The following is a 24,047-nucleotide window of genomic DNA, read 5'->3' on the forward strand; positions in this document are numbered from 1 at the left end:
CCAGAGATATGTTCTTTACGTGGGATGTCTAATATGAGCCTGGCTGAGGCGTTTTGGATCCGTTGGAGTTTTTTCTGGAGTTTAGCGGTAGTACCGGCGTAGAGGGTGTTTCCATAGTCCAGTCGGCTCGTGACCAGAGCGTGGGTGACCGTTTTCCTAGTTTCGGTGGGGATCCAACGAAATGTTTTTTTGAGGGATTCCCTGCTGGTGCCAAGATGTGGTGCAATCTAGCGGCAGTGTTACAGTCTTTGGAACTAAAGGACCAGGGACTACTGCCCATCCTTCGACTTGGTAAAACTGTTTAATGTGGCCTAGTGGTTTGTGTTCATCTGCTTCAATTTGCTTTCCAATGGGCACAATGCAAAATCTGCATTTGTTTATGTTACCGCAAGGCCAAGCTCTTCGACCTGAATCTGAGTATGTTTGTATCTGTAGCAGTGATCCATAAAGTCCCCAAGTCTACAACATTGCATCCTCATTAAAACTCACCAGGCTGTTATGAAATGATGATTAATTGACACCTAGACACTCACCTGAATTAACTTCATGTGGTTAGTCTCTTACTGGTACATCCTCCTAAATCTAATAACTAATTCTGCTCTGCGCCTTACAATGGGGAAAATTAGGAAAGGCTATATCATCCTTCCTCACTCAGTGCATTATTAATGTGTCTCTGGAAAAAGAAAAGGTAGAAAATAGATTCACTACTCAAGATGGAAGAGGGGGACCACTGCCTGCTCTTAAAAAATGTTGCCACCCACATTCACCAAGGGGAAGGGCTACCTTGGGTACTCCTTCCCATTTGTGTACAGGTTACCACCTCCTTCACAGAGTCGGTAAAGTATGAATATTTTGCAACCGCATTCTGGTTGCTAAACATTCATACATAGCCCTGCGACTTGCTATGAGGAAGGGACGCCCTTGGCACTCCCCTTCCTAACAGCAATTTGCAAACGCTATTTTGCGAGTCAGTAAAATGTTACAGACTCGCAAAATAGGATTAGTACATGCCAGAAGCCATTTTAGCAGTCGTAAATGGCCCGATTCTCCGTTTATGACTGTTAAAAATGGTTGCACATCTGACCCAATGTTAATTTCCAGACTTGCAAGATGCACCTGGCAACCAGCTGATAAATTACATCGGAACCCGTCTGAAGGCATAACATAATAGCCTCCTGATGTCTCCTTATGTTATATTTTAAAAATAGTCTTCGTTCCCCCATGGTATAGTTGCAAATGGGCATACAATATACCAGAGTCTCTAGTATTCCAAATGTACACATGCATGCGTCTGTGCTCAAACTGTTGTTAGAGCATCCTTTTGTAAAGGCCAATGATGGTAAAATGCAAAGTCCACATTTCAGATATACTCTCCTTTTCTCAGAGGGGAAATGCGATTCAGATATTGTGCATAGGTGATTGATGATTTAAAATCCCAAAGGAAATGTGTTAGATGACCCCACTTGTTGGCCTGAGACACCAGAATATGTCCCACGGAATGCTCTTTAATTTACTTCCTACTCTCTCTGGCCGTTGAGCACGGGTTGTCCCAATACTTTATTTATCAAAACAACAAGTGGTCCTGAGCATACTAAGATAACAAAAAATAATAGATATAGATCACAATGGAATTCTATACAGTTTAAGATTCCTTGACCAGCCGGCCAGGGAATATTTATTAGTTCAATTGTTTAGGATCTCAGAGATACAAAAATTAACCCAAATAGTGAGGGTTAAATTGGGGCACAATCCTGTGCCATATAGAGAAGAGCAAGACAAGAGGGTAAAGGTAAGTGAAAGAAAGTTATCAGGCAAACAAAAGTGAGCTAGCAGGTCACTGACATTAAATATACGTTTAGCAGTGTATCCTGGAGTCATTCATACAAACAGTGGTATCATATAAGTACATGTATGAACTACTCTGAGGTCGACGTTTCGATCCCTAGCTCGAGTATCACGGGATCATCATCAGGACAAGAAATTAATATTGCTTGAAAGTAATTATTTATAACACCTTGGTGGGTGCACCGTATTTCAGATTGTTATTCCATCTGAGATTCTAGTTCAGTGATTCAGCATAGATGCCCCGTAATTCAGATTGCACTTTCATCTGAGAGTCTGTGGGCGCGCAGGTCTGGGTTGAATGGCAGAGCTCAATCTTCTGGGTTGGGATGGGTTAATTAATAACGAAGTCACATTCCTTTGATGTGTTCAGTTTAAGAAGTGTCTGCACCTCCGCAATTATATGCCTCGTTTGGTGGGGAATAGCATAGAGGTAGCATAGGTCCGAGGCAGTTACTGAAAGTACTGTCTGCTGGATATTAGTGGAGCGCGACACGTTGGTCGATCAGATGTCTCCCGGGCGGGAGCGCTGTCCTCACACGTCTTGCAATGGAGCCGGGTGGGGGATTGTGGCCAGGTAAATAACTGGTCCGCAGTGGGAGACAGCAGTTCTCCGCAGATGCCGGTCACTGAGGCTGCTCTCGGTCCGACCGAGAGCAGCCTCAGTGACCGGCATCTGCGGAGAACTGCTGTCTCCCACTGCGGACCAGTTATTTACCTGGCCGCAATCCCCCACCCGGCTCCATTGCAAGACGTGTGAGGACAGCGCTCCCGCCCGGGAGACATCTGATCGACCAACGTGTCGCGCTCCACTAATATCCAGCAGACAGTACTTTCAGTAACTGCCTCGGACCTATGCTACCTGTATGCTATTCCCCACCAAACGAGGCATATAATTGCGGAGGTGCAGACGCTTCTTAAACTGAACACATCAAAGGAATGTGACTTCGTTATTAATTAACCCATCCCAACCCAGAAGATTGAGCTCTGCCATTCAACACAGACCTGCGCGCCCACAGACTCTCAGATGAAAGTGCAATCTGAATTACGGGGCATCTACGCTGAATCACTGAACTAGAATCTCAGATGGAATAACAATCTGAAATACGGTGCACCCACCAAGGTGTTATAAATAATTACTTTCAGGCAATATTAATTTCTTGTCCTGATGATGATCCCGTGATACTCGAGCTAGGGATCGAAACGTCGACCTCAGAGTAGTTCATACTTGTACTTATATGATACCACTGTTTGTATGAATGACTCCAGGATACACTGCTAAACGTATATTTAATGTCAGTGACCTGCTAGCTCACTTTTGTTTGCCTGATAACTTTCTTTCACTTACCTTTACCCTCTTGTCTTGCTCTTCTCTATATGGCACAGGATTGTGCCCCAATTTAACCCTCACTATTTGGGTTAATTTTTGTATCTCTGAGATCCTAAACAATTTAACTAATAAATATTCCCTGGCCGGCTGGTCAAGGAATCTTAAACTGTATAGAATTCCATTGTGATCTATATCTATTATTTTTTGTTATCTTAGTATGCTCAGGACCACTTGTTGTTTTGATAAATACTTGCTACCCATGGTCCCGAGTGATCTAATGGGTTCCCCTTGTCCTCATTGATGTCCCAATACTTTAGGCATCCAATATCTTTTAAAGTTGTAGCTATATGAATCCAGCCAACCCAGTAACGGAGACCCTTTGGAGACAAGAATATAAATGAGCGCTTTTCGATAAGTCTCTATGTGTTTGCTTGTCCACGGCCTAATCCACTACAGAATTGGCTAAAAGGAGATCTCAAAACCAATACTTCGAAGCCCCAGATCCTACCCTAATGCCTCCATTGGTGTCCTTGTTCCAAGGCACTAGAGATGTCGAAGGAATCTGTCCTTGACCTTTTGTAAGTCTTCTGTCTTCCAGTAGCCCCATAGCTCAGCTCCATAGGAGCCAGTGGCAATAGCTTTGAATCTGTGGGCATTTATTGATGATTCTGCCAATCTTGTGCCATAGATGTTTGCTAAATGTATGATTGCGCCTGAACCCACTGCTAATTACATCACAGTGCATGGAGACCACTCACAGAAGGCTGACAGATGCATGCACTAGCAGATGCATAAACTCTGGATCAGACTCTCACCAGGGGGCAAGTTGGTTAAGTGGGTGCTAAATTTCAATTGTAAATGATACATTTCTCCTACACCAATGCATACTAGTAATAGTATTGTGCATAAACATTGATCATTGCTTGCCTGGTGCGACTGATCACTGCCTATTAGCGCACAATGCATGATATGCAATGTTTGATAATCACAACATTTCTTTTATTTTATTTTTTAAATGATAGCGCTTGAACAATAAATCATTAATGACTCATTTTGTGCCAATTGCTTAGACCAGATCAGCTTCTCATCTGCACGAATGCCAAGATAATCGAATTGCACAACTCTTACATAAGGATGGATTGTGTGCTAAGAAATAGCGAAAAATGCAACAGATCATGAATAGAGAGCTCGAGTAGCCGCTCACGCTCGCTAAACGTGCACTTGGAGTGGGATGTTCCCCCAACTTACTGCCAGCATTTACCACTATTTTCATAGCATAAAATGCATCCTCGCATCCAAAATGGAAAAGAGTGCTAAATGCAACAGAAAATAAACAGCAGCAGACATCTGCTTGTACTCGCTACATTTGCTCTCAGAGTAAGATTTCTTTCTCCCAAATTACTCTTAACTATACGAGTGGACATAACCGCATTAGTATTTGTAATTTTGTATTAGAGAGTAATGTAGAATTCCTGAAATTACTCTGATTACTCTGACGTATTTGAAATTCCACCCAGGCCTAATTTTAACAAAGTCATCATATTTAATTGCATAGATTTTGCTTTTGAAGTATTGATAGTAAGTTGTTTGAGATTTGTATGATTTTTTAAACCAAGGAGCAATCTATGCATGGCTATCTCAGTCCGTAAAAGGAGTACTGATTTGTCCATAATAGAAGGATAGGAAGTCAAACACTGCCTATCTTCAGCATGTCAAAGTTCATGTTGGTGAGACACTTGCCGACATAGTCGATGAATGTATTGAACAATAGGAGGGCAAGAAGTTGGATGTTGAACTCGGGTGTACATTCGCTCCTTGGGCCGTATCTCACCGGTGCCTTGCTCCCCTGATGCGGGTGCTGAATTGCTGAGATGAGTTTGATCAGTACTTATTGCTCTTAGAATTGCCCTAGTAAACTTCTGTCTGCTAAATGAAAGGCCATCTTCTGGTTGATAAAGGCCAGGCACATTGGAATGTTCTTACTTTTGGTGTATTTTAAGCGGTAAACAGTCATAATATCGATTCCAAAATATAGAATGGACATAATATCGAAATAAAAATATAGAATGGACAAAATATCGAATGGACACAATATAGTGGTTAAAAATATCGAATTTAAGGTAAGTAATATCGATTTTCAAACTATAGAAGTCAAAATATCGAAGTATACAATATAGGCATTAAATATATCGATTTTTTAATAATATCAATTTTTTTAAAGTGTTTTGTATGTTAGTATATGTGTGAAAAGTGTATATTAATTTTTGTAATATATGTTTAATGTATTGTAAGTAATGAATTTTATGTTATTTAATTTTTGCGTAATTTAATTCTGTAGTGGGTGGTGGGTTTATAGGGGAATAGGGTGGGAAGTAATTTAATTGTAATTAATTAAATATTTTTATTTATTTATTGGTATTCATTTTGAATTTATTGTTATTTTTTAATTGGTAACTAATTTTTATTAATTGCCAATTAATTTGTTAATTTTCTAAATTTATTTTCTGTAGCCGGTTGTGGGTTTATAGGGGAATAGGGTGGGAAGTAATTTAATTGTAATTAAGTAAATAATGTTTTTCTTTTATTGGTATTGATTTTAAATTTATTGTTAATTAATTTTTAATTGGAAATTAATTTCTATTAATTGGCAATAATTTTTATTAATTGGTAATTATTTTGTATTAATTAAATATTTGATAATTATGATAATTGTATTAATGTATTTTCTGTAGTGGGATGTGGGTTTATAGGGGAATAGGGTGGGAAGTAATGTAATTGTCATTAATTACATATTAAAATACTTTTTGTGTATTGATAATTAATTTACTGTTAATTTTTAATTGGTATACATTTTTATTATTAATTAGTTTTTGTTATTGAAAAGTAATCCGTTGTTAACTAATTATGAATAGGTTATTAATTTTTAATAACTAATATGTAGTTGTATTTCTAATTAATTATTACATATTATTAAATTGGTTATTAATTTCAATTAATGTTTTATTGGTATTGATATTTAATAAAATTTTAATAATATATTAAATCATCACTCTCCCTACTGTTAAACTCACTGGAGTGGGAATAGTAATTTTCACCCTCCCGCTATCCAACGCTTTCCCTACTGTTGGACTCTCTGGAGTGGGAATAGTATTTTTTACCCCTACGCTATCCAACGCTTTCCCTACTGTTGCACTCTCTGGAGTGGGAATAGTAATTTTTACCCCTACGCTATCCAAAGCTTTCCCTACTGTTGCACTATCTGGAGTGGGAATAGTAATTTTCACACTCCCGCTATCCAACGCTTTCCCTACTGTTGCACTCTCTGGAGTGGGAATAGTATTTTTTACCCCTACGCTATCCAAAGCTTTCCCTACTGTTGCACTATCTGGAGTGGGAATAGTAATTTTTACCCTCCCGCTATCCAAAGCTTTCCCTACTGTTGCACTCTCTGGAGTGGGAATAGTAATTTTTACCCCTACGCTATCCAATGCTTTCCCTACTGTTGTACTCTCTGGAGTGGAAATAGTAATTTTTACCCTTCCAATATCCAACGCTTTCCCTACTGTTGCACTCTCTGGAGTGGGAATAGTAATTCTTACCCCTACGCTATCCAACGCTTTCCCTACTGTTGCACGCTCTGGAGTTGGAATAGTAATTTTTACCCTCCCGCTATCCAACGCTTTCCCAACTGTTGCACTCTCTGGAGTGGGAATAGTAAGTTTTTACCCCTACGCTATCCAACGCTTTCCCTACTGTTGCACTCTCTGGAGTAGGAATAGTATTTTTTACCCCTACGCTATCCAATGATTTCCCTACTGTTGCACTCACAGGAGTGGGAATAGTATTTTTTACCCTCCCGCTATCCAACGCTTTCCCTTCTGTTGCACTCTCTGGAGTGGGAATAGTGATTTTTACCCTTACGCTATCCAACGCTTTCCCTACTGTTGCACTCTCTGGAGTGGGAATAGTAATTTTTACCCCTACGCTATCCAACGCTTTCCCTACTGTTGCACTCTGGAGTGGGAATAGTATTTTTTACCCCTACGCTATCCAACGTTTCTCTACTGTTGCACTCACTGGAGTGGGAATAGTATTTTTTACCCCTACGCTATCCAACACTTTCCCTACTGTTGCACTCACTGGAGTGGTAATATTAAATGTTACCCTCCTGCTATCCTACGGTAAAATATTGTACATTTTTTATTAATAACTTAAATTAATTATATCTTAATTTTAAGGTTATTTGAGTATTTTTAAGTATGTTTTAGTTCATTATATTTATTATTTCATTATTTTTAATTACTTTTAAGACATTTAAAAAAATTCGATATTTTGACTGACTATATTTTTTACAGACTATATTTTGGATTCAATATTTTTGTACTTACCTGTTTGTAGATAGGAATTCGATATTTTGTCATTCTATATTTTGGTGACTATATTTTGGTAAGTCTATATTTTGTCATTCTATATTATGTCAGTGATCCATTTTAAGCGTGTGGAGTACTACCGCATATCTTGATCTACAGTCTAAACTCCTTTCTAGAATCCAGCTTGGAGACTGGATGATATAATATTTATCTTGCTCCAAACCTTTAGAGAAATTAAAACACGATTAGCATAGATTTTTTTAGGCGTCATCCAGTTATGAAATTTGTCTATGATTAACCTGATCATTACGAGGGCCTTATTTATGCATGGGTATTGTAATAGCCGATTTCCAAGACGTACACAACTTCATCATGGGTTGAAATTGTCTTGAAAGCTGTTCTCACTACTGAAGCCCACGATGTAGGACTGTTCCGAATAACTTCTGATGGCACCTTTAACATAACAGTGTATTTGTAAAGCGCACGTATCAACCAAGCTAGCGTCTCAAGGCGCTGAATAACAGTTGTTTATTGTTACACAATTCAATGATACTCATTATATCTACCTCAGATGGTGAAAAGCTGAGTGGACCCGCTGGGATTTGATCCTGTGACCATGAGGTCAAACACAGACCCCTAGAGTGGATGCATTAGTCCACTAAGCCACCAGGCTACAGCACCTTTACTGACCTGGGGCTTTCTGTGGTCTTTGGCACAGAATAGGTGCTTGGATCTCCTTCTCTTTAAATTCAGGTAGTGCTTTACTGAGCTCTGGTGAAACATTAGTCAACCAGTCACAAGCCTTAGCATTTGCCTGGGTCATGTGCTTCACTCCATACGTTGGTTGCTCCTGATGCAATTTTATTCTGCAGGCAGATTGGATTTTTACTGGTAAAATCTTGAAAATGTTCTTTCGAATCTATGCAGTTACATCCTAAAAGAGAAAAGAACAATAATTGTTCAAATCCCTGATGAAATCCCTGTTAGGGACGAAACACGTTTGCTGGGCTGCTTTCAGATTTTGTAAAGAATAAAAAATATGTTTGCTTTGAAATATCATGCTTTGGCTCCTGCATTATATTGAAATTTATGAGAAGAATCTTGGTTTTTGAATGAGCACTACATCCAGCCAAATTTTGAATAATACTTACTTGGCTTCCCAAGCAATTTTTGTGCATTGGCTGGACTTGGAAGAATAATTTGCCTAATTGGAATAAGAATTTGGACTGACATTGTATTGAGTTAATTCAAATTTAGATAAAAATTGTTTTTTGGACTACCTAAGCCCTTGCTTTTCACATATATTTGTTCACTGACGTTAGAGGGTCATTGTCACTCTCAACTCATTGGATAACTTTCACATCACTGATCACATGCAATGCTTCAAAATTGATCATGTGTGGAAATGGGGTAAAGAAAGAGAACAAAGAGGAAAGGGCAGAGGAAATAGAGGGAGCCAGGGTAATATGCAAGGGAACAAATACATTACTTTTTGGGGTATGTTAGATGTGGGGGTCTCTAGTTGGCAGAGGTAGGTACCACTGTCCAAATAAGGACCATTGCTTCTAGTCAGGGTAAGGAGAATACACTCTTTAGAGAACCCCTGCTCACCCCCTTGCTAGATTGGCACGAGCAGTCAGGCTTATCAAAGGCAATGTGTGAAGTATTTGTACCAACACTCACAGTAACACAGTAAAAACACCACAAATGGACTCCACAACAGTTTAGCAAAATAGAAGTATTTAATCTAAACTAATACAAGACCAAAACGACAAAAATCCAACATACACAGTTCAAGAATATGGTTTCAAAAAGAGTTCTTAAGGTTGCGTTAAAATAATCCACAGTTGCGTCATGTTTTAGCCAACAGTACCTTTAGATGCTACAAAAGTTCCAAATGAAAACTGCAGCGTTGAAAAACAAGAGATGCATCACCCGTGAGACCCTGGGGAGGCAATGCGACAACCCCGCTGGACGCAGCAGTCGTGTTGCGACGAATCAGTTCTGTGTGGGGAGGGAGGCGATATCTTGTATGGATTCCGGTGCAGAGGTTTCGTAGGAAGGGTCTTGCAAAAGGTATGTGCGACGATCTTCGGGACTGCGTCAATCTCAGGTGCGGTGGCGATGCGCGGCGCAGCGTCAATCTTCTCTTCTCGCGGCCCCTCAATGCAATAGCTCTGCCGACTCTCGCAGTGAAGTGATGCAGTCCGCAAGCAGGCTGTGCGGCGATCTCACCCAGTGACGACAGGCTCTGCGATGATACTTGCAGTGCTGGTACTTTTCTCGCCCCAGAGCGATGTGTTCCACAAGCGACGGATGCGTCGGTTCTTGCAGCGGCAGCAGGCGCAGCGACAATCTTAATCTTTGCGGCGGCTGGAATTTCCTCGCACTGACAGGGATGCGCTCCACAAGCGAGCGATGCGTGAAAATTTGCAGAAAGTCTTTAGTATCTACTTTACCAGCTTCCCAAACACAGGTACAACTTCCAGAGGCACCACAACTTGCCCAAGCATTCTAGGAAGGACAGAACTCTCTCAGTAGAGTTCAGGGAAGCTGGGGTGAAGTCCTTTTGTTCCTGGGACTTCTTAACAGGGAGCCAGCTCAATTCAGGCCCTTGTAGATCTCTTCAAGCAAGGAGACACAGCACAAAGTAAAGTCCTTCCCCTCTCCTTGGCAACAAAGCAACTGCAGGTCAGCCCACAAACACACAGCAGGACAGTCCTTCCTCTCCAGACTTCCAGCTTTCTCCTTGGCAGAGGTTACTTCTTGATTCCAGGATGATCTAATTTTCTGTAGCATGGGGTCCTGTACTTATACCCCTAAAAGTTGTTGTTCCCTTTGTGCAGGAGGGCTCTGAGCCTGGTCTGAACCAGTTCTGGGTGTTCCTTGAGCACTTTGTTTTTGTGGCCTTTCCTTTGCTTTCAGAGAGAGGGGCAGGGTCATCAGCCACCCAGCAGGAGGTGGAGCCAGCATTGTGGAAGGCTGGCACAACCCTATTCATGCCCAGGTGCTACCCCCTCCCACCATTCTAGATGCAGATGGAGCTATTCAGCCCAGGGATGGTCCATTCAGCCTCTGGGAGCCACCCAGCCCGTCACTCACAAACCAGACAGTCAATTCACAAACAGGCCAAGGCACACAGAAGGGTCAGACAAGAGAACAGCCACTTTCTAAAAGTGCTGTTCTCAAACACAGGATTTAAAAACCACCTTTCCTAAAAGATGTATTAAATTCCAAGTTCCGGGATACCAGACTTTTATGTCCTTTCTTGCTCCTATGGGAAGATATGCAGGTAACCACTGTAGCCAGCATTCCCCATGATAGCCTATGGGCAAGATAGCCTTACAATAGTGAAAAACAAACATGGCTGTAATTCACTACCAGAGCATGTCACCTGCACTAGTACATGCTCTACCTTTCACATACACTGCACCCTGCTCAGGGGGGTACCTTGGGCCTTTCATAGGGGTGTCCAATGTGTACAGAAAGGGAAGGGTTAGGCCTGGTCAGTGGGGACACTCGCCAGGTTGACATGGCAGTTTACAGACCGCACACAGGCACTGCGGTGGCAGGCCCTAGACACCATTTTAGGGCTACTCGTGTGCGTGGCACAATCAGTGCTACAGGCCCACTAGTAGCAATTGAATCACCAGCCCTGGCACACTCAGTGCACTTTACTAGGGACTTCTTGGTAATACAAATATGCTAATCATGGATAACCAATCACAATAACAATTTACACAGAGAGCATATGCACTTTAGCACTGATCAGCAGTGGTAAAGTGCCCAGAGTCCTATTGCCAATAATGACAATAGAGCATCCAGGGTACAAGGCAATAATGACTGCACTCATCTAAAGTTTGGTCTCATGTGTTCAAAGGATCTCGGTGCCAAGAACCTAAAGCCACATACCCCTAGGCTTCCAAAGGATATATACCCCAAATTTTGCAACACAACACACTGGTTTAGCACTCTCAACAAAAACAGTAATAAACAAATGAAAATTTTCAGAATCCATTCAGTAGGGCTTAAATTGCTTTATTCTTTTTCTTCATGCAACGCGTAGCCAACGCGTTTCGTCCAAAAGGACTTCTTCAGGGCATAAAGTAATAAGACTATGTCGCTGGTTAGTTTTTGCAAGATGAACATTTTTAATCATAGGATGTATTATCCATTGATCCAGTGGATACCCGGGGATGGCCAACTTACAATTATTTATTTAGTATCCTCCATATATTCACTTCTGTAGTTAACTAGGAAAAGAGTTTTTCAAAAAAGTTCTGTATTTCACGTCCAGTCTCTGTGGACCCCTAGGGTATAGAGCCGTCACCTCGCAGCGCGTCGCCGTGTTACGAAAGAAATGGATAGTCCTATTGCCAACAACCACAGGTCAGGGTAAACAAGGGAGGAAGAAGCAAAAAGTTTGGGGATAACCCTGTAAAAAGGGCCATTTCCAACAGGGTATTTATGGGAAAAAATGTATAGCCAGAACATTGTACCCAGATATCCTTATGTCATACCCACCTGCTAGCTCAATAATGTTTTCATGTGACAAGAGCCATCTCTAAATGCAGTAAACAGTGTAAAACAGATACTTTATTCCAATAATTGTAATGAGTCACTAATACTTTGAGAGATCATGTTTTGTAGACAGTTTTCACCTCTATTTAGGTCCTGATGAATCGCGTGTCAATGTACTGTTAGCGAGAAACATGTCGACCATATCCTTCACTTTCTAGTCTAGGCTCGAGCTAGGAAACCTAATATCCCAGCGAGTACAGACTAGCCTTTGGTTTTATTTGAAGCAAGGGACCACCCGAATAAAGTTGTTTTCTGGTACCCTTGCCTCATTTTAACTCACTCCTCCGTCTACAACTTTCTGGCCCCTCACCCACACTTCACCTATAGGCAGTTGGATTAAAAGATCTCCGCTAAAGAGCCCCTCTTTGAGGTGTCGCCCGTTGGGAATTGCACCGCCTACCCAACGAGGAGCATTGCCTATGATGAAGCATGACACCTGCAAAGGTGTGTGAGGCCCCTATATCCAACAAAATGGATACCCATTGGTAGGTTTCCACCGAGCTTCTACCTCAACCTCACACCCCTGTGACCTGCAAACACACACACACTTTCCAGGAACAGCCCAGTTCTTTTTTGTAACACTCCAGTGATGTAGTCATCAATCACAATTGTTATATTGGTGGGAAATAGAACTACTATATCCCCCACTAGGTTGTTGAAAAGAAAAGAATCATATATTCCTACACAGAGGCATAGAGCATGTGTCACATATTGTGCCTCTTTTTATATGAGTGGGCTATGCAGTGCTTAATTTGTGCCGGTGGTTTCCTGTGTTTATTTTATCAGGGCCGGGTCTTCGCCTCAGTACCACTGCCACCTCATATAAACGGTTCAACTGCACGTTGTGTGTTGCAGTAAGTATAAATGAGTGCGGAAACTGTCTCCTTAGGCCCCAGTGAAGAGTGCCTGCGCTGCCGGGCGTTAACTAATAATAAATGCATGCCACCATTGTCCGTCAGTTCAGTGTTGCCGGTACGTGGGCCACTGATTGGGCTGAATTTGGTTCTGTAGGGTAGGGAATGCGGCAGCCTTGGTAGCGTGCATGCGTGTGTGTAACATTTAAAAAAATTCCACCCCACAAGTACTGCACGAGTCAACGCCTAGCAGGTCAGGACGTCCACGACGTTGAGTGCACTATTACTGAAGCAGGCGCAGCCAGTGTGTAGCACTGCAGTGTGCAGGAGCAGGCTTTGTTCTTCTATAAAGACAGTGCCTGCAGCCTTAGTAACCCGGTAAGTAATCAAACCAACCAATGCTGCTTGTTTCTTGCGCTTTGTCACTGTGGTTGTAAATATTTGTAAACCAAGTCTGAAACTGTTGTCCCCAGTGTATAATTTTGTGGGGTGTGGCGCTTGTGTATTTAGATGATGCGTGTCAGTCTGTGATGTGTTGAAAAGTAACTTCTGTTTAATAATTTCCTACCTCAAGCCTCGTGGCTCAGGTTATTTGCACAGTCAGTGGTACCAGTTCTCGGGTACGCAGGATCGTGGCACCCTCGTGACACCACCACCAACTAGCAGTGGAGCAGTAATGCTAGATATTGATTCACCCATGGTCGCCTCTCTAGTGAGAGCATGACCAAATGCACAGACACCTCTACAGTTTGTTTGGTGCATGGTATTTAATTTATTTTCATGCATGCAGGTCGAAAGACCTGTTGTGCCAGCAGTACTACATACCGGTCTGTGGAGTGACTGAGTCTGTGTGAATGCCGCTGCTGGTTTCAGCACCCTGTTCACGTGCTATCTGCCGCCATGGGTCGACAGTGGGGCAATGTTTTGTCATCATGGGAATCACACGGGATTGCATTTTATCTCTGCATTGCTGCTTCTCATGCAGCTCTCTCTTGAAGGCTGGTTACATACTTATACCTTGACTGTGACATCGTTGATGTAGTATCCATTGTGCCATATGACACAACTAGATGTACATGACAGGAATACACATGAAGAATACATGTTGAGAGTATTGTATCTGCTGAGTGGTTTTTAGTATATACTAGCGGCCCGTCCCGACGTTGTCCGGGTAAATAAAGGCTAGGCAGTAATGGTTTTAGTATCATTGTACATTCGTCCCACATGATAAGAGACACATTTTGAAGCAGTGTCCCCAAAGGTCCGTTTTTCCGAATAGAGCATATTGAATCCCTTTCAACGGAAACTGTTAGAGGCAGTTCAAAGGTAGAATGTGCTGTTTTCCCAGCTGTTAGCAAAGTGGCAGCTATTCCAGATAAAGCAACAGCTAGAGCCAAATTCCCAGAAGATCGAACTTTGGCAAGTATGAGGTTGATTAGGTAAGTTTTTCCTGTGCCACCGGGGGCGTGTTGTAGGCGAGTTGTTGATCGGGAACTAAGTTAGGCAAGTGTTGAGCAAGGTAGTTCTTTAGCTCTGGAATATTGTGTGCGGTAGCGATATTGTGGTATCCAGTTAGGTTAGTTCGGACCGCTGGCGGCAGATTGTAATCTTGTAAGGACTTCTCGCTTAATAGATACAGTGAGTCTTCAATTTCTATAAGTCCTTGGTTTATGATTTCATTGCTGATAGCAGCCCGTGCCGACGTTGTCCGGGTATGAATTGCTGCTAACCAGTAGTATATTGTTTTGTAGGATTTCGTTTTGATAGCATTTCTTATCTGTGACAGGCCTGTGAAACGCTCCGATTCACAGTGCACTGCTGATGCAATTAAGAGTGCGCGTTCAGTAGTGTGTGAACTCGAGCTTCCCTACTTTATATTTCTTTGCAATATTATATAGCGCAAACTCGACAACATGGCATGAGCACAATTTACATTACAGAAGAACACATTCATTTGTGGTAGGCATGGGGAGACAAAGCGATTTGCCTGGAATCACAGGATGTTGAGCTGATGCCGAGAATCGAACGTAGCTCCCCAGCTCTAAAGTTCGCAATTCTAGAACTTGTGGCGGGAGGTGTGTCTAAAAGTGTATGTTAGTGCTGGCCATTAATGAGAGAGACCAGTGCATTTTTCAATGGTTGGTGAAAAAATATGAGTATGTTGCCGGAGATGTGGGCCGCCGTACCACCAATGTACTTACCAGGGGAGGGTAAACACCGATTATTCCGCAACTTTCTTTCCGCATACCATCACTCCGCATACTTTCATTACGAAAGTACCATGACTCCGCAATGCCATTATAACGCATGGCATTACGTTTTATATGCTTTTACTACGCATACATTTACAACGAAATTCGTTGTAAATGCATGAATGGTCAAAGCATGTTTTTTTTAAATGTTTGGATAAGGTAAGTATGGGTATAGGGGTATATGTTTTGGGGTACTGAGGTATATGTTTTGGGGTGTTTTGTTATTTTAAGGGTTCAGATATAGTTTTGGGGTATGGGGTACAGGGGTAGTTTTAGGGTTTAGGGATAGGTATGGGTTTTGGGGTACAGGGGTATTTTTAGGGTTCAGGGATAGGTTTGGGTTTTGGGGTATAGGGGTATTTTTAGGGTTCAGGGGTAGGTTTGGGTTTTGGGGTACAGCGGTATTTTAAGGGTTCAGGGCTAGGTTTGGGTTTTGGGGTACGGGGGTATTTTGAGGGTTCAGGGCTAGGTTTGGGTTTTGGGGTACGGGGGTATTTTAAGGGTTCAGGGGTAGGTTTGGGTTTTGGGGTACAGGGGTATTTTAAGGGTTCAGGACTAGGTTTGTGTTTTGGGGTACAGGGGTATTTTAGGGTTCAGGGGTAGGTTTGGGTTTTGAGGTACAGTGGTATTTTTAGGGTTCAGGGCTAGGTTTGGGTTTTGGGGTACAGGGGTATTTTTAGGGTTCAGGGGTAGGTTGGGTTTTGGGGTACAGGGGTATTTTTAGGGTTCAGTGCTAGGTTTGGGTTTTGGGGTACAGAGGTATTTTAGGGTTCAGAGGTAGGTTTGGGTTTGTCATTAAGTATGGGCGGAAAATCCATAACGCTCGCGGATTTTGCGGATTTTCGGTAAATTCGCAATCCGCGAGATTTGCGAATTTCCCGCAAAATCCGCAAATTCGCACGCAGCGTATTTTTTTTTTCTTGGTGATACCATTTTGCGGGGCGCGGCGTTTATCATCGTTTGCTGAGTTACTTTTCTTGATATTTTGCGAGTGCTGCGCCATTTTGGATCTTGCTGCGGGATCCCGCGGGAATTTGGCAAGCGCGATTACGTAATCGCGGCTTGCCAACGACGCGAGTACGCCGTGATCACGTATCGCGGTACTTCGCAATTGCGAGCTTTGAGATGCGGCGAGCAGCAACAATCTCGCACACGCGAAAATATAAAATTTGCAATTCTGCACAAGAAATCCACCAGCAAGCAGCATAAACCTTCTTGAAATGCTGATTTTTATCTGAATAACTCCTTAGGTTGACATTTGCCTGCACTTTTTTTGCGAGGAGTCCATTTTGGGGAGGGGGGGTGGGAGGAAGGAAGTGCCCCACAGTCTTCAACTTCCTGTTCCTGTCCAGCAGGCTCCTCCCAGTGCTTTGTCCATCTCCTGGTCACTTTTCATTTGGATCTGGAGCTGGAAGGATTACTTTTTGTGGATGCTGCTGGATATTTGGATTTGAGGCCTTTTTGACTTTCTTTGGATCACTGTTGGATTAGAAATTTTACAAGTAAGTTTGTTTGGGGCATTACAGTTGCTGCAACAAAAATTTTGGAATTTTCGATTTTTGGGCTGTTTTGGGGCCTTTTGCCCAGGGGTACTCAGTGGTGGGTGGACTGAGTCTTTCTGTGGGTTGTCTTGAACTTAAACATCATGGAGGGCATGGATGGATTGGGATTGTGCTGATTTTTCAGTGATTTTCGTTTTTTGTGGCCTTTTCACCAGGGGTATTTGAGTCTAGCATGGGCCTAGTCTTTCTGTGGGGTGTCTTGAACTTAAACATCATGGAGGGCATGGATGGATTGGGATTGTGCTGATTTTTCAGTGATTTTCGTTTTTTTGGGCTGTACTTGTGGCCTTTCCACCAGGGGTATTTGAGTCTAGCATGGGCCTGGTCTTTCTGTGGGGTGTCTTGAACTTAAACATCATGGAGGGCATGGATGGAATGGGATTGTGCTGATTTTTCAGTGATTTTCGTTTTATGGGGCTGTACTTGTGGCCTTTTCACCAGGGGTATTTGAGTCTAGCATGGGCCTAGTCTTTCTGTGGGGTGTCTTGAACTTAAACATCATGGAGGGCATGGATGGAATGGGATTGTGCTGATTTTTCTGGGGTTTTTTTCGATTTTTTTGGGGTGTATAACTGCACTGATGTTCCTCTGTCTTCCATTGTTTTTAGGTGCACAAGACTCAAGAGAACCACCAGTGCCAGGAAGAAGTCCTGCAGCGGTGTGTGTGTGCAGCATAACGTCACGCGACGTCACGTCTGGCCTCAGACAACTGTACAATTTGTGCAACTGCGGCCTGCTATCTGACCTGCTCTGAAGAAGATGGCCCCAAAAAAAGTTCCCCGTAGCTCCTCTAGCAAGAAAGTTGCTAGTAAGGAGCAGAAGAAGCAAGTTACCAAGGAGGCTGGTGTGCCAACCGCAACGTTTTTTGGGAGCAAAAAAAAAAGTACGCCTGCAGCAGCAGGATCTGCTGGGGACCAAGCTGGGAGCAGCACCCCCGCTCCATTGGGTTCAGTGCCTCCACCACCACACCAACTTAAGTCAAAGCCTTCGAGTGCTTCAGAGGCAGTCAGTCTACTTCTCCAATCACCATCGACCAGTGATGTTGGCTCATCGCAAGAAAGTAGCAGCAATGTCCCTGAATCAACACAGGTTGTTGTAACTCATCTGACAAGTGTTGAACAACCACAGCCGCAACAACAACCACATGTGCAAGTACAAGCCCAAGTACATGTGGAAGGAGAGGCAGCGCAAGGAGATGCGCAAGCAGAGGTGCATGGAGGGTCACAAGTGCCCACAATAGTTGTTCCTCCCGAAGTTGGAGCACATCAGGAAATCGACAATCAAGCCGAGGTATCATTTGAGGAAGCCACTCCTCCTGATGATCATTCATTGTCTTCTACATCCCTAGCAAGGAAAAGATCAAGGGGGGTGTCTACATCTTCTTCAAGCCCACCTCCTTCTGATGAACTGGATGAAAATTGGGAACCATCACGGCCGTCTGAGAGTGAGGCACACCATGATCTGACAAAGGTACTTAAGCGTAAAAGGAAGGTCGTCGAAAAACTCATAGCTATGGAGTGTGATGAGGCTCAACAAGAATTGGCGGATACTGCTGCTGATAAAGCCTCTCACGACGACGATCCAGTCATCATAAAGGTCACTGCAGGCCCAGCGGGCATGCAGCAAAGAGACATTTTGACCCTATCCCGAGAAGCTGCTGAGCGTGATGATGATGTCGACGAGGAGGCAATGGAAATGGAAACACAACAATCATTACATTTGGAGTTAACTAGTACACCAAGACCTACCGCTTCCCTATTTCTTCCTCGCAAGAAGGGATCTCCATCCACCTCGACCTCAATTCGTGGTGGTGAAAGTGCAAAACGTACTGAAGTTCGGCAATCCACATCCTCCACTTCATCTGGCATTAGCAGCAGGACCACCACCACCAGTATCGCCGCCTCCTCCGGCCCCCAAAGACATTTCAAGTCTCCAGTTTGGGACTTCTTTAGTGTTTGCCCAAAAATGGAAAACGTAGCCATTTGTAGCATTTGTAAGCTTCGAGTTAGTCGTGGTAAGTTTGGTTCCAACTATGGTACCGGAGGCCAGAGAGGTCATCTTACGAGAGCGCACCCTGTCCAATGGTTTCCGCACCTAGAGGCGGTCAAGGAAGCCGGAATTGCACGTAATGAAAACGTTGAATTTTCATCTGATGATGACGAGGAGGAAGAAGACGATTCAAACACTTCACTTACACCCAGTACCCCTGTCAGCAGCACACTCCATGTGAGGCACACTAAGAGTGTGGGAGAGAGTGAGACATCAATGCGGAAAAGTTCATCAGCGAGCGTAACTGGGTCGAAGATATCATCATCATCCCGTAAATCCTTGGTCCAGGGCAACATTAAAAAGATGTTGTTTACAGAAGCACAATATGAACGCAACCACCCACTGACGCGTCTGTATAACACTAAGCTGGCTAAAATGCTAGCTCTGGACCTTCTCCCTTTTTCTTTTGTAGAAGGGGTTGGTTTTCTAGAATTAGTGGCAGAGCTCTGCCCTAAATGGAAGGTTCCTAGCCGGTTCTATCTTGCCCGAGTTGCGGTTCCAGCACTACATGAAGATGTTCTGAAGGTGATTGGGGCAGCTTTGCAGAAGAGTGCTGTTCACACTATACATCTGACAACAGACATGTGGACCAGTGGCGCAGGCACTGATTACATGTGCATCACTGCACACTGGGTCTCTTTTTCAGGGGCTAAAGCAAAGCTAAACACAGGTGTTGACACGGACATTGTTTTTAAAGCTGCTCGGAAACATGCAACAGTAGCCATGTTTGGTTTGGAGAAACGTCACACAGCAAAAAACATTTTGGATGTCTTTAACACAAAGGTCCTTAACTGGCTGTCCCCACTAAAACGCCAGGTTGGTTATGTTTCCACGCACAATGGCGCCAATATAGTTAAGGCCATGAGGAAGGGTGACTATTTCAGAGTGCCGTGTTTGGCGCACTGTATAAACCTGGTTGTCCAAAAATTCTTGGGTAATAAAGGCAGTGCAGCGTACAGAGTATTGGACACCTGCCGAAAAATGTGCAACCATTTCAGCCATTCTTTTAAGGCCCAGAAGCAGCTGAGGAGCCTGCTATATCAACGTCAAATGCCAGTGAAAGCACTCATCCAGGAGGTGGTAACATGTTGGAACTCAACCTTCTACATGCTTGAGCGTCTGTATGAGCAGTATACGGTACTCGATCAATATTTCTTGACAGAGGGTACAGAGGACCTGAGGATGGGTGCGGCGCAATGGAACATAGTTCAAAGCCTGACACGCATGCTTCGTCCTTTTGAGTTCTTCACGCGTGCAGTCAGCAAGGAGGACTGTAATTTGGGAAAAGCTATCCCATTGTTTTACATGCTGGAGGACCAACTGAAGGAGGTGTGTTCTGTGTTTGAAAAAGATGTAAAAAACCAAGACTCTTTTGTTCTGGCTGAGAAATTATTAGAGCTCCTACAAGGTGATGAACGTCTTAAAACGATCCACTCAGAAGAGCATTACATTTGTGCTACTATTCTGGATCCACTCTACAAAAAGGCGCTGGCAGGCCAAGCATTCTTTCCTTTTGATGATGAACATGTTCCAAAGTATAAACATTGGCTAGCCTTGTCAGCCAAGAGGTTTGAAAGAGAACGGCTGAAAATTGAAGGAAATGGCAGTACATCAGCAGGCCATCCCCAGTCAAAACAATCCACTTCTGCACCTGTGGCTGTGGCACAAGTGACCTCTCAGCCGTTAAAGACACCGGCAACTGGATCATCTGCACCAGACACAACAGAAACATTGGAGGCTGAAGAGGATTGGCTAGCTCTGCGTGGGTTTGGTTCTCAAAAGGTCAGAGGCACAGCAAGAGCTAAGCAAAGTGGAGGAACCTTGGATGAGGACCTTGAGTCGATGGTGAAGGACTATCTGAATGACTCAACAGAGGTCTATGTTAATTCTGACCCATTGGCGTATTGGCATGGGAAAAAAGAATTGTGGCCACAGCTCACCAACCTGGCTTTAAACTACTTGTCTTGCCCACTCGCAAGCGTGTCTTCTGAACGTGTTTTCAGTGCTGCTGGTGGCATTGTAACTCCCAAACGGAGCCGCCTCTCGCCCAAAAATGTGGAGAGGTTAACAATGATCAAGATGAAGCAGCACCTCATACCACCAGATTTCAGAGTACGAGAAATCGCGCCGGGTGAAGACGAGGTGGCCAGCAACATAGATGAGGGAATTTCTACTCTGTCAGGTGACACTGAGCTCACCCTGCCTGAATTCGCAGAGTATGATGACGAAGCCTTATTCTCATTCCTGGACCGTGATACTGAGCCCTGAAAATGAGACAACGAATCAATAACTTTCTTTTTCGTCCTTATTCACTTTTATTCCTGTGTGTCTGTCTTTCTTTGTTGTGCACAGTTAATATATTTCAAACTTTAATCAGATAATCACAAAAACAAGCCCATCAGCAGAACTGTCTTCACTGGTTTGCTAATTGATTTGAAGTTGCCGCAGTCTGCATTCCTCAGGTTCACAAGTTCAGAAAAACATGCTCCTCTATCCTCCTCCTTCAGACTCCTATTTCCATCAAACCAGAGGGCTGGTTTACGCCCAATGAAGAAAGACTCAGCACTTGTGGGGGTGTTGTTCTACCTCTTTGCAGGTGAGTTGACGGCTCTGGGACCATTGTTGGGAAGCTCTAATACCGGATAAAAGTGTTTTGGACCAAATCCGAGGCGCACATTTTTTAGTGTTTTTGCTGACTTGCTTGCCTTTGAGGTGCTCTTAGGGGGGGTTCCGTCTGTTTGTGGGTGAGTTTCGGGGTCTGGGAGCACTGCTGGGACACTCTAATCTTGATTACATTTGCTTTTCAGGAAATCCATGGTGGCAACCCCGACTTATGGCCTAGCTACGCAGCGCGTTTGGACCGAAGGCCGAGAAATATTGCAAGTATGAGATTTTGCTTTTGGCCTGTTTGGGGGTGTTATGCTTCTTGGCGGGTGGGTTGGCGGGTCTTGGGGCATTCCTGGGAAGGTCTAATACCGGGTAGAAGTGGTTGGGACAAAATCCAGGCCGAATTTGTTTTGGCTATTTCTGACATTTTGCTCAATGTTGCGTTTTCGAGGGCCTGTTTGGGGGGCTTCCTGGTGTTTGTGGGTGAGTTTCGGGGTCTGGGAGCACTGCTGGGACACTCTAATCTTGATTGCATTTGCTTTTCAGGAAATCCGTGGTGGCAACCCCGACTTATGGCCTAGCTACGCAGCGCGTTTGGACCGAAGGCCGAGAAATATTGCAAGTATGAGATTTTGCTTTTGGCCTGTTTGGGGGTGTTATGCTTCTTGGCGGGTGGGTTGGCGGGTCTTGGGGCATTCCTGGGAAGGTCTAATACCGGGTAGAAGTGGTTGGGACAAAATCCAGGCCGAATTTTTTTGGGCTATTTCTGACATTTTGCTCAATGTAACGTTTTCGGGGGCCTGTTTGGGGGGCTTCCTGGTGTTTGTGGGTGAGTTTCGGGGTCTGGGAGCACTGCTGGGACACTCTAATCTTGATTACATTTGCTTTTCAGGAAATCCATGGTGGCAACCACGACTTATGGCCTAGCTACGCAGCGCGTTTGGACCGAAGGCCGAGAAATATTGCAAGTATGAGATTTTGCTTTTGGCCTGTTTGGGGGTGTTATGCTTCTTGGCGGGTGGGTTGGCGGGTCTTGGGGCATTCCTGGGAAGGTCTAATACCGGGTAGAAGTGGTTGGGACAAAATCCTTGCGGAAAAGCCTTTTGGCACTTTTTGTAACTTAGGGTTCGTTAGGGTTAGCCCTAGCAGCAGGATTGCATGTGTTTCGGGGTGTTCTAGATTTTTGCAACTGAGTTCTGGGGTCTTAGAGCACTCGTGAGAATGTGTAATTTTGGTTGCAAGTCATTTGAAGAAAATCCATGGTGGGAAAGGGGGGATTTGGCATAGTTAAAGAAAGCCTTTGCCACTATTCTTAACTTAGGGTTCGTTAGGGTTAGCTGTATTTCTATTGCATGTGTTTGGGTGGGGGGGTTTTCGAGTCTTGGAGCGATGCTGGCTATGGATACTTTTGCTTGGTTGCTTGCAAGTGGTTTGAATGCAATCCACGGTGGGTAAGGGGGTACTTGGGCCTTCTTTTACTTTCAAAGTACGTTTTGTCACCAGTTTTCTGCTAGGCCTAGTTTTTTGAGATTTGATTGGGGGTCTTCTACATTTTTGCGACTGGCTTTAGTAAGGGTCTGGGTGGGAGCACTGCTGGGAAGATCTAATTTTGTTCTAAAACACAGTTTACAGGACACCTAGCTTGAGGGGAAAGATCTGCTACATTAATTTGCCCATACTTATTCATCCTTCAAAAGGTGACTCTGACAGAGTACGCACTTTCAAAAATATAGTACTGTCTACTAGGAAAATCAAAGTGTGACTTTTTGCACTCCACAGCCTACATACCTTATATTTATTTATCAGTGGTGTTGTAATATTATATCACTTCCTGTTTTTCGTTGAATAATTACAGGCCGGGTTTCAGTCTGTGCAATGGGGAAAAAAGGATGGAGTCAGGCTTCACATTAGCGAGCCACAATTCAGCATCAGGCAGGCAGTGGACAGGGTGTCTTCTGGTCACCAACATCGATGGACAAAGCGTCAGCTACAATGGAGGAGTGCCGCTAATAAGAGGATTTTTTTTCTGCAGGCAACTTACTTACCAAATTCAACAGGACAACTACAACAACATACAGATACAGTATCCTTTGTCTTTTTCTCTGACTGTGACTGCATTTCTTGGATCTCTCTCTGCTTCTAAATTGATCCCTTAACACATCACTTAGTCCACTCCACTAACACATCTGCACCACACATAGTCATTTGTAAGTGCTCCTACGTAATTCGCAAGTTGCAGCACGCCCCAGCCCGTAGAGGACTGGGATGGCCCCAATGATGAAGCATGTCACCAAGGGGCAACCCTGGTGAGTGAGGGGACACCTAGAAAAAGAGCAATTTCTCCTTTTCTATCTACTATACCTTCCAGACCAACCCCATTGAGTGTTGTGAATGGATTTATAGTGACCAGCAAGGCTCTCAGGTATCTGGCAACAGAGACCTTATGTTGAATATAGTTATCAATAATTCCACACACGCCCTGTACTGTCGCATTCTTTCTTCCACAGTTGTCGAAAGTACTACTTACTTTTCACTGACATGCATCCAGTAGTGCATGCACTTTCAAAGATTGATGGATAGGTTTGTACCCAAAGATTTGT

The sequence above is a fragment of the Lissotriton vulgaris genome, chromosome 11 (genome assembly GCF_964263255.1).
Source record: "Lissotriton vulgaris chromosome 11, aLisVul1.2, whole genome shotgun sequence".
Taxonomy (NCBI): Eukaryota; Metazoa; Chordata; class Amphibia; order Caudata; family Salamandridae; genus Lissotriton; species Lissotriton vulgaris.